The sequence below is a fragment of the Pinus tabuliformis genome, chromosome 1_2 (assembly GCF_031772625.1).
Source record: "Pinus tabuliformis cultivar Carrire ecotype Pingquan chromosome 1_2, CPIR1, whole genome shotgun sequence".
Taxonomy (NCBI): domain Eukaryota; kingdom Viridiplantae; phylum Streptophyta; class Pinopsida; order Pinales; family Pinaceae; genus Pinus; species Pinus tabuliformis.
Genome location: NC_142298.1, coordinates 1,058,308,961 through 1,058,326,436, shown reverse-complemented (window position 1 = coordinate 1,058,326,436; position 17,476 = coordinate 1,058,308,961). Strand labels below are relative to the sequence as shown.

At 34.5% G+C, this 17,476-nt stretch overlaps 1 non-coding gene across 1 annotated transcript; it reads right to left on the bottom strand.

Moving 5' to 3' along the window:
• Positions 1-16,575: 16,575 nt before the first annotated feature.
• Positions 16,576-16,647, bottom strand: TRNAT-GGU (transfer RNA threonine (anticodon GGU)). The gene has a single exon. It is a non-coding gene; the product is annotated as a tRNA-Thr (tRNA).
• Between the last annotated feature and the right edge of the window lie 829 nt (positions 16,648-17,476).

The following is a 17,476-nucleotide window of genomic DNA, read 5'->3' as shown; positions in this document are numbered from 1 at the left end:
ACTACTAGTGTAGTCCCTTATTGTTATTATTAGTTTAGCCACTTTATTGTTATTATTGTGCCCATGTAGTCCCTATATTGTTATTATTGTGCCCCATAGAAGCCCGCTATTGTTATTGTTGTTCCATTACATTATTATTTTTATGTAGGTTCTGATTATATTGTGACCCCTTAGACTCCTATATATAGAAAGGAGTTTTTGTCATTTGAATCATCCAAGAATTATTCATTTATGTGATGTAAAGGAGGTTTCTCCCTCGAATAAGATATTTTTCAAGTCGTTGATCTATATTTTCTTCTGTTTTGTGAGCTGGTTGTATAAAATCACATCACTTGCAATGATGCCTATGTAAGAAGGTAAGAAGATTGGTATGTCGATATAAGGCACCATGAGATTTATGTGATAATTCAAAAAATTATGTTGATGAGAATGGAGAAAAAATTATGCACCAAGATGGAATGACTATCGATTGAATAAAAATAATCATTTACCATTGATGATGTGGATGGATAATATAGATTGGAAATCATTTCTTTCGAAACACATGGTCACTAATTCTAGAGAAAAACATGCTACAAAGTCTGAAAGAAGATAAAAAAACATTTCATGATATATTGATGCATGTATCTATTCATAATTAGAATGAACCAACAACATGTGCATATAGGGTTTTTTAAATGTGAATCCATTGTTGATAGAGATATAGGTGTGCAAGAGACATGCCATTTTTCTTTTAGAGATCCCTCTTTCTAAATGCAATCATCAATTTGTGGTTTTAAATGTTGGTATGAAGGTTTTAAAACAAGCACATGTTGATACATATAATACCGATAATGATAATTCTCTTATTGATGCATATACCAGGAAACCTACCCATCTTGAGCACCTTCCATTGATAGATGTGGAAAAATCATGGTCATATGAAAAACGTTGATGTGGAGATAAATAGAAAGCTCAGAAGAATGCAACTATTGTATATGTGTTCCTTGATATAATTCAATTCCTAATCATGAAGATGACAAGTTCATATAATTTTGTTGGTTCAGTTGGTATTATATAAGGCCTTTCATGATATCCATAGAGATATTGGTCACACAATTGATGAGATAGTGCATAATTGGAAAAAATTTTGATATAAACCATGGCATGTTGATCACAATCCATTACCTCCAATTCATACAGTTGAATCTGACAAAGAAGAGGTTCCAAATCCACCTATAAATTCTAGGGAGAATGAGTGGGAGATTTTTTGTGGATTGTACAAGAATAATTTTGTAAATTATAATGGATTTGAGATGCTTGGACATAAGGATCATGATGTTATGCACAATTGGAGTGATTTTTTTTTTGGATTAAGACACTTCTAATCGCGCTATTCATTTCACATATTAGAAGCAAAAGTTTAAGTCCATTCATACTAACCAACATTTGAAGTATTATTCATTTGAAAGTTTGTGGGTTAAATAAATAAGAGCATTTAATATTATCCTTGGCCATTATAGATAAGGGGTTGATTCTCTATGTATGATAATCAAAGGAAGTGAAGGTATAGGAAATTATTATTTTATTAGAGCTATTACAAATTCCCTTGATATTGAGCCTCTTTCTGAGAAGAGTCCATTACTTCTTTTAGCTCCTACAGGGGTTGCAACTTTCAACATATCTGGAACAACAATTCATTCTACACTTCAAATCTCAATCAAAGAGATAAAACATCTACAAGGATCAAATTTAATTACCTTGCAAAAAGATATGAAGTATGTGAAATATATCCTAATAGATGAAATGAATTTCATTGGAAGAAATACATTAAAAAACATTGACTCTAGACTTCGCCAGGATTTCCTAGAAAATGCTAACATTCCTCATTGTGGGAGGTCAGTTATATTTGTCGGTGATTTGGGATAGTTATCACCTATTATGGATAAACCTATATATGCATCTGAAGGTCTTGAAAAATAATTATGGAACTCATTCACAATAATTGTGACCCTTTACACGTGTTTTGACAAGATAGACAAAGCAATGAGTAAAAAAGGTTTTGTCATTTGTTGAACATGGTTAAGGATGCAATGCCAACTATTGAAGATTGGAAGTTACTCATAAATCGTACACATAGTTCCTTATATGCTTCAACAAGAGAGTATTTTGACAAGGTAATACATTTGTTTGTAACAAATGATGATGTAAAAAAATCATAATAAGCGTCGTTTAGGAAGCTTGAATGGTCCCATTGCAACTAATGTTGTGACTAGAGGAAAAAAAAACTAATCCATGGAATTATATGAGGAAGAAATGGAACATGAGTTACTTGTTGTAGTTGGAGCTTGAGTCATGTTTACATCTAACATATGGATTGATGTAGGACTCGTCAATGGTGCTCTTGGAGTTGTAGAAATTTTTTGTATAACAATGGAATTCTACCTCCAAAATCACCCACATATATTTTCGTATGATTTGATAATTATGTGGGAGTTCCATGGGATGACCCATTCCCTTAAATAGTTCCTATTACACTTATTGAAAAATGTAATAAAAACCAACTTCCTTTGAAATTTTTGTGGGGATTAACAAGTCATAAGAATTGACATTGGAGAAATATACTATTAATATTGGGAAGCAAGAGAGACATGGTATACTATTTATTGCAATATCTCAAGTTAAATATTTGAATGTATTGATTTCAACCTACCTTTTCATATGACCGATAGGAAAGATGGAAAAAGTAGCAAGCGTGACTATAAGAAAAGAAAAAGAAGATAGATTGAGATTGATTACAATGTAAACTATTTGTAATTGATTACATTCTTATTATTCATAATTTCTATCAACCAAAATTGTTACATTTTTCTTGTTGAATGGTGTTTTCATTGATGTCAAAGTCAATTATTAGTGAGTAGCATGAAGAGTGCATCCTCTTTGCAAGCAACGAAGAAGAAAAGAAGGAAAGCCTTGACAATGCCTTGAAAAGGCTGACATGAAATTTTTTAATAAATGTTAGATTGCAATAAAAGAAAGTAACAATGAAGAAGCCTTGAATTTCCCCACCCTTATTAAGGTAGTTGAATATTAAATTGCATGCTAGACCATCATCATCTGATATTACTTGTCATGTCATTTCCAATGGTAGATGGCATGCCACACGGGTCCAATTGGTTGAGGAGATATGCTCATTTGAAGATAATGTGCCCTAATGCATGGACAAATTCACCCAAAGACTATAAAGCAATAAAAATGCCAAATCATGATGACATGGCTCCCCAACGAATGTTATAATGCAAGTTGAAGCCCACATCAAGTCGGCCTTGGTTGTAATATTATTTTCAAATTAAAATTATGAGCTTTAGTCAACATACTAAAAGGGTTTGTTAAAGACATTTTATTTATTTATTTTTATTTGTAAATTAGACACCAATTATTGAAAATATGCATGGGTCTCGTTTGTGGGTCTCATTTGGTTTTTGTATTATTTAATAAAAAGTAGCAATAAAAAACCCATTTGAAGTACTGACACTCCTTGTTTCTAGACGTGAATATATGTGCCATGTCATCTCATACACCCCTCTACCACTCGAAAAAGTCTATAAATATGTCCATTTCATGGGATTATGTGTGTAATGATCTTTGCGAAGAATGAGAATAATACGGGTTCCATGGAAAATATTAATCTGAATTTGGATTGAAGCAAGGAATTATTTTAACCTGCAAATCCTTTCTCTTTGTTCTAGATTGAAAGTCTAAGATTTACTAACAATAATGAATATACAACACTATCATTGGAAATAAAAGTGGCACAATCAAGTATGTTGTGTGCAGAGGTTTGGTTTAGTCTTGTTCTGGCATAAATATGATGTAGGGTCGCGATCAATGGGATCAAGTGCAAATACATAATGTCTCCTATGTTATGGCACCTCAAAATTGTTATACAACGAGGGTACGATCCATGTTTTGTTATTTTTGTTGTTATGGCATAGGTTGTATTTCAAATCCGATGTGATGTGCATGTCTTTGGTGCCCCAATTTTTGGTAAAGAATTCACATTGAAGGATACAATGTTCTGGTGCTTTATTTGATTAACCCCATGAATTCTAAGATTGATCTGGTGGTATGATCCAATGAGTTGATTTGTATAAGGTGAATGAATCAAATTAGCATATTTGGTTCATCGTATGATCATAAGTGTGAGCGATCTAGTGACTGTCCATTACATGGTGTTTGCAAATCTAGCTGATGTCCTAATCGATGTCTAGTTAGAGCAAGCTCATGGTATGGTGATTGAACAATATGGAGTCTTGGATAAAGTGTGATGGTGATCTGGGAAAACGATCTAGACCTAAACTGCTACAAGAAGTCTTAAGTGAAACTGGGTAGAGACCATATAAATGTGTTTCGATGATCAAATTTATGCGATCTATATTCTTGGAACGAAGTGCACTGTTGGGAGAGTACCAATGTGATGTGGATTTCCGATCACATGACTAAATGTTACTCTTTTTTGGATATATATATAGGAAAAGGCGAGCATCCAAGTTACAAGACTGTGATTGGTGCCAAGTCTCGTTGCCTAGTAAAATGCAATTTGGTGTCCATTGCAAAGTTGAAGTAGTTGGCCTCATAAAACTAGCTATGAGATAATAAGCAAGGTGGAATGATTTAGTATGTGTTGAAAATATTAATAGTTTCTAGCGGCTTACATAATTGTGCAAACTATAACCATTACTCATTGAAAATGTATCACAAAATCTGTGTCCAGTTTATATAAGAGGTTGTTAGAGCAATATTGCATACATGATGACTAGGGTGGATCCTGATAGGATTGTTAATCGAGTAATTTTATCTGAATAATTGTTGGAGTTTGACAAAGCATAGCTTGGCTTTCTGCCTAGTGACCAAGGCATATATGAAAATGATTAACATGTGTATAAATCATGGCATTTCAATTGCTACCTTTACTTATTGTAGATTGAAACCCAATGAAAGCATGAGATAAGTGAGTAGTGATAAGGCATTGATTCACTGATAAAGGAAAAACAACAAATATAGTGTCAAGTTCAAGGGAAAGTAATAGGATCAGAATTGTAATAGTTTGGATAGAGTTTGTTGACGACATCTACTGCAACAACATTGCACATATTGTGTCGTTTAAGTAGTGATCTAAGGTTGATGCTTTTGTGTTTTAAAAGCAACAGTTGAGGAAACTTAAGATTAGATATAGGACATATCTATGGGGCATTAGATTGTGCATGTGGGCAAGAGTTGGCAGTGACAACAAAAGCATTGACAACAATATTGAGACAATGATGTGACAACGTAGCAAAAATTGACTATTGGACAATATAGTTACAAAAACAGAGATAATGCAGTGACATTGTGTAGTGTTGACAATAATGGTACCATGACTATTGATAATTGTGGCTAGACAATGATCATAATAGTGGTTATGAAGTGCAATGATTAGGTGTAGTGACTAAGCAAGGTGACTAGTGTGATTTATTATATTCATTTATCTTTCATTATTAAGAGTGGTTGGGTGTTGCACGGAGGATACCAAAGACTCCTTCAACTTGGTGCTTGAGAACATCTTCAATCTTCAAGGTGGTAGGTGACACTAGGGCAGGTTGGTGCTTTTAGGGTGTTGGTACAACATTTCAGTTGGAGCTAATAAAATCAGGGGTTGATGCCTCCTTCCAATCTGTGCTTGTAAATTAGAGAGTTGGAGCTTCCTTCAAGTTTCTGCTCGTAAATCAAGGGTTTTGGTTCCTCCTTCCAGTTGGTGCCAGAGAATATTGGAAGTTGGTGCTTCCTATTGATGAAACCTTTAAGATATATATTAAAAGTGTTCTGTAGTTTTCTCCCATTTGGGTTTCCACGTTAAAATTGATTGTATACCGTGTGTGATGTTTTGCATTGTTGCATTGTATTGTTAATTATTAATATTCACATGAGATAATTGAAATGGTAAAAAGTGTCCAATATTGATTCACACCACCCCAAAGAATTAGTGAATATTCCAATAGTTTCTTTCCATTCAAAATATTTATTTCATCATTGTACTTATTAGTACTCTCCATGTTTTTAGCAAATTAAGGTAATTGAGCAAATTTAAAATGAAATGATCATATTACTTAGATATCCAACAAATTTTGTGTGACCCCACACAACTAGAACCAACCTAGATCCATCTAAAACCTGGATCTATCAAGTGCCAAGAGGGGTCAAATATCTCGATGTGCACACGTTTCGTTAAATTTCATATTTAAAAAAAAAATTACACCTAGAAAATTTGATCCCTCTCAATACTTGATAGATCCAAATTTAAAATAAGCCTAAACTGATAAATGTACAATTTAATATCACAAATATTATAAATAAATAATAAATATAAATTAAAAAAATAACATCTCATTTTTAATTCTTTAATAAATAAAAAAATTATAAATATGTATTTTTAATATTTTCATAAATATAAATTAAAAAATTTAAAATACAAATTTTAATAAAAAATAATAAAAAAAAATCCCTTTTATAATAAATTTGTATGTAATTATGTATAAATTAAAGATAATAAATCAATTTCAAAGAGTCAAATTTGAGAGAGTCAAGCATCATATTCAATTTTAGTGGGTAGCCAATATCTATTCTAATACACAACATTGAATATTTCATGAACGTGGTTGTGTAGCATTGATTTTCAATCACTTTGAATTCAACCATGCATATCCACCTCGTTTAACATTCCTTGCTACATAATAAAATACTACTAAATATTCACTATTTTAATAAATTTAAGTTTAACATTCAATGCTACATAATAAAATACTAAATATTCACCATTTTAATAAATTTAATCTATCTCATTTATATATATATATACATATAATACATTAATAACGATATAAATTAGAAAAAGTTTTTCGATAAAAATTATATATAAAAATTTTTTTAGCTATGTATTTGAAACAACAAGTATGGTTTATCATCAGGACTAGATGAAGAGGTAGATCATCACAAAAGCTTAAATTAATATCATAATTTAAATATTATTGTTCAAATATAGTTGTTACTTGAAATTATGGTCTCTATATTGCTTTCTATTTAAATATTATTGTTCAAATATAGCCGTTACTTGAAATTATGGTATCTACATCGCTCTCTATTTAAACTTTTGCCATGGTATGCGTTTTCCTTCGATCTTGATAATGAACCACACTTTGCTTTCTATTTAATTATTATTGTTCAAATATCGCTGTTACTTGAAATTATGGTATCTACATTGCTCTCTATTTAAGCCTTTGCCATAATCTTCCTTTTCCTTAAGTCTTGATAATGAATCACACTTGTTAGTTCAAAACAAGTCGACCATTTTTTTTTATATAATTTCTACTGAAAGCTTTTCTTAAAACAACATAAATTCTTTATTTTAATTAAAAAATAAAATAAAATTAACTTATCCTAAAATTATTAACATTATATCAAATCATAAAAAATAAACTACATCATACAAGAACGGATATATATATTCAAAATCCATCAAAATGTAGGTCATCATATAAAAGAGATGTCATTTTGACTATGTACTCCACTTTAAAAACTAATTTAATATTTTTGAAAAAATATGTTTCAAAATGACATAGTTTAAATAAAGTGTTTTATTGTTTTGAATATTACATAAATTTTGGCAAGATTTGATAAAATTGGGTAGTGATTTTTCTAAATCTAGATTATTGATGTCAAACTTCAAGATTTTGGGTATCTGGAAGTTTTTGATGGTGCTGAATCTATTTCTACCGTCAAAAACATGATAAAAACACTACTACTGCAATTTTTTTTACAATTCCTCCACCTTGGTATCCTTTTTCCTTCAAAATTACCATAAAATAATTAAAATGGCTAAAACTCAAAATTCATTTCGCATATTCTTTTCCGCGTAGTCTAACGAGGCGGAGGAGTTGCTCGGAAAGTTATGGAATTTCCGGTTATATTTAGAGAAAATCCGGCAAAGATTTCTGTAAATCCAAGTTATAGTTGTTAAACTTCAAAATTTTAGGTGTCCTAGATGTTTTTGATGGTGCTGAATTCATTTCTACCATCAAAAACACGATTCAAACACTGCCTCTACAAGTTTTTTTGAAATTTTTTTGCCAGATTCTGATCACTTTTGGTCGTCCGGACAATTCCTCCGTCTAGTTAGACGACTCCATTCTTTTCACTCCAAATTGTTGAAAAAAATAGATCTCACCAAAAGAGTTAAAATTCAAAATTCATTTGGCATATTTTTTTCACTCCAAATTGTTGAAAAGGAAAAAACTAGATCTCACCAAAAGTTGTTTTTTCTTAAATATACTGAATTTTGTTTTAAGGGAACAAAGGTTGGCCATAAATTGTCCACCACTATCATTATCTTGACATGTTATTCACCGCTATCATTATCTTGACATGTTATTGGATACCAATGATTTTTTTTTTTTTTTTTTTTTTCTTTTTTCTTTTTTCTTTTTTTTTTTTTCACTTCTGGTTCACGGATACCATGGTCAGTGGTCCGCTACGTCCAGGATCGAAAGTCTCTAGGGTGGACCCCACCCGAAGGGGGTCACACCCCTCGGCCATCACAGACCTAACCCCAAGAGCTTTCGGGTTTTGACCCTGTGACCTCCCATTGGCGAGGCCCCGGCTTGACCGATTGAGCTAACCCTTGGGGCTATTGGATACCAATGATATAAACCACGTGTGTTAAATAGTTACACGTCAACCTTAATTAAATTAACAAAAAAAAAATGATAAACACGGGTACCATTACAACTGTGTACCCTAATATAAGAAGAATGCTATTTATATGCAGTGGGACACACTGGACAACCTATCTCCCTTATGTTTAAAGCATATCTCCTTTGAATCACACTCTACGCGTTAAATTAGTATTCAAACATAATTGACCCATGTTTGATTTTTAATTTTTAAGTACCTGTTGTATATATATTAAGTACCTGTTGATTTTTAATTTCTAGGTACCTGTATGTTAAATTTTATTTATTGTTATATATATATATATATATATATATATATATATATATATTTATTTATTTATTTATTTGGAGTGGAGTTCATCTTTAGAAATTTACAAAATTTACATTCAAATATTGTTGTAATTTTTCTTATTTTAAACATTATTATAAAAAAATATAATTTTAATATTTTAAATGTGATTCAATATGATTAGATTGTAACTTGGATTTATTGTTTTGCAATTTTAAATTATTTTGATGTGGTATTTTTTTTAAATGTGATAATTTTTAAATTAGTGTTTTTGCTTAGTTTTTTAATACTTTTTCTTAATGGAATGTTTTATATTTTGTTGGGGAAAGTTTTTTTATAAGTTTTTTGTGTTTTGTGTTTTGTTTTTTTTAATTGTTGGATTAATTATTAATAGCGTTTTATATGGAATTTTAATATAATTTGTTGGATGAATTATTATTAATGTTTTATGTGATTATTTAATATAATTTGCAAAAATGATTATTAAGAGTATTTGGAACACTATATTTACATAAAAGGTTTTACTTTATATCTATTTTTATCACTTGTGTGGTAATGAGGATAAACTTCATCTACAATAGGTGCAAAGTAAGCTTACCACCCAACATTCTGATTATTGTGGTAGTTTATTAGCATTTTATTAGGGGCTTCTATAGGGATGCTTATACGAATTAGTCCTAGACATACCAAACCCTTTAAAGCTTGATTAATGATGTGAGATATCCAGACCTAAGTTCCAAGGTTATTTTATGAAGATGGGGTTGTCAAATTTATGCTTCCCTCAACAACATTAAAAATCCATTTCTCAAACCACTTTCATCTTTTGCTTGTAAAGAACTTTCCAACGATATAAAATTCATTTCAATCCAAGCTCTTGACACAAAGTTATGTCCGTTTCAAAATATTTCCCAGAAGTGCCATGTCAACATCTTACCATGCCATGTGGCAGACGCTTGACAATCCTTGTTCACGTGTCACCACATCATAAGTCCATGTCCTTAGTCATACTACAGAGGTTACTAACTCAACACTATTATGCAATGTGATCCATGTCACTCCATACTCTTAGTTTTCGTGGCATCAGATGGTGTTCTATTCTCGACAGTTGTCAGAGAGGCTAAGAAACACTAGGACTCCATAACCCAAAAAAGGTTTCAGGAAAATCCACCTAAAGATGCCTTAATTAAGTTAATTAATTAGTAATTAATTTTTTCCTAAGTCTAACTTAGGAAAAATGATTAATTAACGAGATTTAATTGAGAAAGGTGAGATTTCTCTAGAAACTCACATAGATTGACTAGGAAATAATCTCATCCATTGATTAAGCTTTAATCTTGGTTATTGGAGTCCCAATTGGATATCATAAGAATTCAATGGGTAGATGGAGGAAAAATACTTGAGATCGATTTTCCTTGGGTAGTTCAATTTCCAGAGAGCAACAACAATTGCCGGAAGAGTTCGAGCCAGAGAAGGGATGTAGAGAAAGAGGGCGGAAAAGAAAGTGAGTTTGAAGGAAGTCTTCCAGTTCCGGAGAGTTAGCTAGAATAAGGTCGATTTTCCTCAGTGAGGCTGCGTAGTGCTGGTGTAGAAGCTTCAGTGGCAAAGTTTGATTTGTCTAGACAAAGAATTCGTTTAGTTGTTGGAGATCAGGAAAATTTCCAGAAGGGACCAGTGAGTCATTCTCACAGGCTGGATTTGGAAGATGACTCGATTAGTTGTAGTTCTAGGAAGAGCGCACAAATTCCCGCGTATAGTTGATGCAGAGGCTAACGCAGGGGTTTTTTGAAGCCCATTTTGAGCCAGTTTCGGAGCTAGATCAGTGCCAGGTGAGACCAAATTTGTCTCACTAATTTTTTGTGGCTAGTTTTCCTATAGTGGATTTCCAGTTTGAGCATCTAGTTGAACCCAAAATTTCTCACTACTGCTTAATAATAAAAACCCTCAATTGCTACACTGATTTTCCCAAGTTGGGTTTTCCAAGGGACTTTTGTCCAAAAATAATTGTGTCATATTTTATGTGTGTGTGCTAGTATTTTCTTAGTTTTCAGTTTATCTTCTGCAATATTTTTTATTTTTGAAGATTGTAGTGTGATTGATTCGTTGTTGTCGTAGCAATATACCGAATAAATAATTTATCAATTAGAAGAATTAATTCCAGTTGTTGCAATAGGATTTCAGTAGTGAAAATTTCACATAGTATTAGAGCGATTTTAATCAGATGGGGAAGCTTAGAAGCAGAAGTGAAAATTTTCTGTTTAGAAGGAGTAACACGAAATTTTTTGGGGGATGCACAATGCTTAGCTAGGTAGTGTGAATTGCTTGAGAAATTCAAAATTTTAGTGCAAGTTGCCAGAAAAATTTGGCTTTCTAGTTTGAGTGATTCCAACAAGCAGAAGGAGCAACAATCCAGTATTTTCGCAAGGCAAATTCCTTGTTTGGGCATAGGATGGTTTTGCAGTAGCTGTTAGAGCAGAATCAACGCTAGGTGGAAGAAGAAGTGCACACATAGAGGGAATTTCTCTCAGAGGGTTTCTAGCCTAGAAATCCAAATTTCCAGTTGTAGTCAGTAGTAGTTGCAAGCAGAGTTTCTCACTCCAAAAAGGAGTGCGAATAAAAAATTCAAAAACCAAGTAGGATAAAGAGGGAGTTTCCATTTCAAATCCAGATATGGATACAACTGGTCTTAGAGATAATGATAGGTTGGAGGGAGCCTCCAACTATGTCATCTGGAAGGTTAGGATGTCCTTCCTACTATATGAATTTGGCCTGAAGACTTATGCAGAAAATGTTGTGGCAGTATTGAATGCCATATATCAACTAAAGGAATACAGGAAAGAGATGGACAAGGTGAAGCAGATGATCATAGATGGAGTCTGGAACCATATAATATCACATATATCTAGCAAGAAAACTGCCAAGGAGATGTGGGGTGTTCTTGCCCAGTTATATCAGAATCCTTCCAAGCAATGGAAGACGTTCCTGTAAGAGAAGCTGAGTAAAATAAGGATGCCGAAGGGTGAAAGCATAAATTCCTTCCTCACTAGAATTCAATAAATCCTAAATCAACTTCCAGCAATTGGGGGAGTGCCTCAAAGCTACAAAGCTTGTGTGTTCGGCCCTAAACAATGTCTCAGAGGACTGGGAGGTATTTGTCCAAATTATTTTAGGATGAGATACTCTACCAAGGTGGGACATGATGTGGTCAAACCTTCAGTAGGAGGAGATGAGGTGAGCTCTAGTAAAGAGTTCCATAAATGGCATCAAAAGTAAGGGTTTGAAGGGCAGAGGAAGAGAATATGGCCCTTGCATCAAAAGGTGTCACTCAGGGACAGGGGGAGAAGAAGAAAAATAAGGACCTATCTAAGGTTAAGTGCTTCAGGTATGGCGAGCTTGGCCACTACAATACTCAGTGTCCTCAAAGGAAGAAGGATACACAGGAGAAGCAGGACCGTGCTTCAACATCTGCAAAGATAAACAAATTGTCCTCCAGTCTAGAGGAAGACTTCACCATGTTTGCAGTTATACCTCTAGGGGTGAGGTGTGGTGATATGGAGCTACAGTACCAAAGAAACGCAGAGGATTGGACATGGTCCATTGAGGTGTCTTCCTCATGGACCATTTCCTTGCTATGGGGCCCCACAATATTCAGTACAGGATGGATAAGTGTTAGTTGATGCAGTCATATTTTAGAGTGGTAGTCATAGAGTAGTTGTAGTCACATGATGAGAAGCACAGATTAGCGTTGTAAATAAAGCAGGAGGCTCAATAAGAGAGTCAACAAAAACACAGATTCTTCAGTGGAAAATGCAGGTGCTAGTAGTAGTCAGATGCTCAGGATAAAAATGCAACACAAAGACACAATTGATTTAATATTTCAGATGCTTCTCAGTTGTAGTAGTTGCAGTAGCTACAACAACAATTGAGAGGGAGTTGCAGTGAATACACAAAGTTGGTAATAGTATATCAGTGTAAACAACAACACAAATGCAACATCAGAGTTGCACAATGGTTGGTGGGTAGTGGCAGGTAGTCAAAATGGCCAAACATTAGTAGCGTGTACAAAGGGTGATGCATATACATGGTGTTGGAGCAGTTCAACAATAGAACACCTTCCTCGCTAAGAGGGAGTGTTATTTTTTGTAGCATTGGATGGTATTCTAATCTTGACAATTGTCAAAGAGGCTAAGAAACACTAGGACTCCATAACCCAGGAAAGGTTTCAGGAAAATCCACCTAGAGATGCCTTAATTAAGTTAATTAATCAATAATTAAAATTTTCCTAAGTCTAACTTAGGAAAATTGATTAATTAATAAGAATTAATTGAGGAAGGTGATATTTATCTAGAAACCCACACATATCGAGTAGGAAATAATCTCAACCATTGATTAAGTTTTAAACTGGGTCATTGGAGTCCCAACTGGAGATGATAAGAAGAAGTCGATGGGTAAATGGAGGAACAATACTTGAGATTGATTTTCCTTGGGTAGTTCAATTTTCCAAAGAGAAAAAATAGTTTTCGGGAGAGTTCGATCCAAAGAAGGGAAGTAGAGACAGAGAGGGGCATAGACAATGAGTCCAGAGGAAGACTCACAGTTATGAAAAGTCAACTATAGGAGGGCCAATTTTCCTCAGTGAGGCTACGTAGTATTGATTCAAAAGATTTAGAGGCATAGTTGAGGCTACACAGTATTGATTCAAAATATTTAGAGGCATAGTTCAATTTGGCTAGACAGAGGGCCGATTCAGTTGATGGAGGACGAGAGTATTTCTAGAAGGGACCACCGAGTCATTCTCATGGGCTAGATTAGGTAGAAGACTTGATTAGTTGCAATTCTAGGCATAGGGTATTGATGCAGGAGCATTCGGCTCAGAAATATCATTGTATTTTAGTAGACATAGGGGGTCTTGTGTTTTCAAGGAAGTTGGTTTCCTGAGTACTAAATTAATGTAATTATTAAGGTTTTTGAGTGATTTTAATGAGAGAAGCTAGAATAGGGATCAATTAAGTATTGTGAGGCATATTTGTAAATGTTCTCGAATGTTGGAGAACATGAGAGATTTAGACTAGTTAAGGTTCCATAGGGATTGAGAGATTGGGAATTAATTGTAAATCTTAGATTAGGAATTGGTTTCATGATTTTGGGGATTAAAGAGAATCCTTAGGATTTAGTTAGGTTGTTGAGATCCCCAAGGGATCATTGAGAGATTTTAGGACTTGTTGAGCAGATTAAGGATCTGAACCAGGAAATGGCTATAGAACCTTTTGTAGAAATGTAAGCCTAAAAGGCATAGAAGAGGGTTAGCTAGCTAGGAGTTAGTTTGCGAGTTAGAAAGTTTGATTGTAGCCTACGGGTAGATAGGGAAATAGAGGCCACTGATATTGGAAATCAGGCCAGAGAGAGAAACTCCTTATGTAAATGATTGTTTATAAAGACAGAGAATTCAATTCCTGAGCTGTGTGATGTGTGATAATTAATGGAATTATAATTGTGTGTGAATTAGAGTTTCTGCATAGTATATGTATGCAGGTGAAATTAAAGCAGAAGAAGAGAAGAAGTGGAGGATGAAGGATAGTGTTGGATCTTTGAATTCGATTGAAGGATCAAAGTTGAAGTTCAAGAGTGACAGTGTTTAAGAGTACGCGGAAGTAAGTTCAGGAGGAAGTTGTGTTGCAGAACAACCAAAGACCAGAAACCCTGGAGAACACCTAATACACAGAAGAATAGAGAGAGGGAAGTGCACAGAGGAGAGAAATCGAAAGTGATTGAATAGTTTAGAAGGAATAAACGCACAAAGGATAATATAGGCGAGTCGGGTAAATGGACCAGAACGTTGATAAATCACATAAAGACGAAGTAAAGGAAGGAAGAAGTAATAAAGTCTTCGATGGAATGTATGGATTGATCGAATGGAGCAAATTCGTTGAACAGTCAAGTCGTGCACGAAAGATCAACAATGTAGAAAGAATCAATCAACAAGGAACATGAGTCGTTGGATAAGTCAGATCAACGAACGAGAGTGATGGAGATAGATGACCAGGATTAAGTCGCGTAGAATAAAGTTAAAAATATGGATGCGAAGATTAAAACCATGTGCAGAATAGTGGAACAGTCTACGGAAACAGTAAGTGGTATCTTGCGCACCCTCAAAGCGGTAAATGATATTTCTATGAGTTCACACGATTAGCCTTATGGGTTGACATGTAGCACACAGAGGAAAGAGAAAACCACTTTTCTCGCGTGCTCTTGGTCTAATATCGATCATGCATGTAATCTGCGTGAGATTACGCGATCACCGTTGGATTGAGATAGGAGAGATAAACGGTGGAGATCGTCCGGGTAAGTTGATGATTGAGTGACGTGATGACCGTTGGATTAAGGAATGAGATCGAAGATGGAGGTTGAACGCACTAAAGGTTGAGCGTCGGGAAATGTGTAAAGTCATGTGAATCAACGGAGGGTCGAACTTGTCGACACAGCCACAACCTTGATCATTTTAAACAACGACTCTCCGATCAAATACCCTACCCAGAGTTGTTCAGATGGACAAGATCTTAGTATCAAGATAAAACATACAATAAATATCGAGATAGATCTCGATCTATTCCATTTACACCTAACCATTTTAATGGTTATGGCCCATTCGTTACAACTCGAATAACGTGGGATCTACCGAACCAATCTGCATTTGCTTTGATCCCCTATCAGAGGTCACCGACGACCCACATAAGAACAAACGCTAGCTCATTTTTTATTTTTGGAAGAAATGACTGTAGATAGATAAATTGGTTTTTCCTGGGCGGACGTAGCCAAGTGGACCAAGGCAGTGGATTGTGAATCCACCACGCTGTCGAAAAGCAAAACCAATATTCAGAGTACGTTTATGGCCAAGAGCGGAGATATAAGAGTAACAATTACTTTGGAGTGCACTAGTTGTACCCAAGATAGTGTTTATAAAAGATTCCCGGGGATTTCTAGATATACGACTCGGAAAAATCGACGCACCCTTTCTCTATGGGCTATGAGTTCTAGTATACAGGGTATATCTGCATTTATAGGAGCTTCAATTCTCGTGCTTATTTTCATCGTTGGTTCAGTCCATGCGTGGCGAAGAGGAACATTGGAATGGTCCTTAATTTCCGAGTGGGAGAGGGAAGTACAAAATGACAGTTGGTCAAAAAAATGTTGTATTTTCGGGTGTATCATTATGGATCGGATCAGTCCTTTTTGTAGGTATCCTTAATTCTTTCATATCTTAGATATGTTCTAGATGTTTTAGGTTCACACTCCCTCCCCCTCCTCCCGGTAGCCAAGTGGACCAAGGCAGTGGATTGTGAATCCACCACGCGCGGGTTCAATTCCCGTCGTTCGCCCATAAAAGAAGATAAAAAAAAAATCGGACTGGATCCGATTCGTTGTCATTTTCCTTCCTATTTAAGTGAAATAAATTATATCCATGGTCATTTTCATATTTCGGTGAAAATAATTCTATCTATATAATATAAATGGACACTCGAGCCTTCTTTCTTCGTGGGAAACATGAGCCCTTTATCGGACTTGAACCGATGACTTACGCCTTACCATGGCGTTACTCTACCGCTGAGTTAAAAGGGCCCCCTCATCATATATGAATGAGTGAGTCTACTATGGTAGATGGATAACGAGTGTCCAAGAGTTGATAAAAAACCTTATTGAGTTTATCGTTTATACACTGATGATGATGGGTCGGTCCAAAGAACAAGAATCTTGCCCGTATATGGGAACCCTCCGTTGTTCCTCAGTAGCTCAGTGGTAGAGCGGTCGGCTGGGCATTCTAGCTGTATTGTATGCGGAATCAACTGGTTCGGATTGATCCTAACCATACCATATCAGGTGATTATGAAATGAATCACTTCCCCCCCCCCTTTTTTTTTGAAAAGGAACAAAGAGATCACAGCTTACAGTTCATTATAAAAATAAATTAAAAAGAGGATTTTCCGCTATGAGATCCATAATGAAGACGCTTACTGTATGCTCTGGATTCGATGCATTTCCATCGTAGTGTCTGAATAGAGACTGAGATTTCATCTCGAATCATACCAAGAATATTTGATCAGATCATTAAATCATTTCTTTCTCTTGAAATTCATTCAATTCTTACACACGAGACTTTTTTCACTATTCTTTACGTCCGGGATTACGTCCTGGATCGTTCGATAGAAATCCAAAGATAAAAAGAGAAATGAAAAATACCACTAATGCGTAAACAAACAGCTTAAGAGTAAGCATTACGTAATCTCCGGAATCCTGATTATAAGTACAACAGAATAGATCATCAATCTTTGTACCATATATGGATACTTGAATACCAAAGGTAAGATTTAAGTGTTATATGAAATATTTCTATTATACAAGTTATAATAGACATAAGCGAGATTAGTGAATTTCAGGTTAAGCTAAGAAT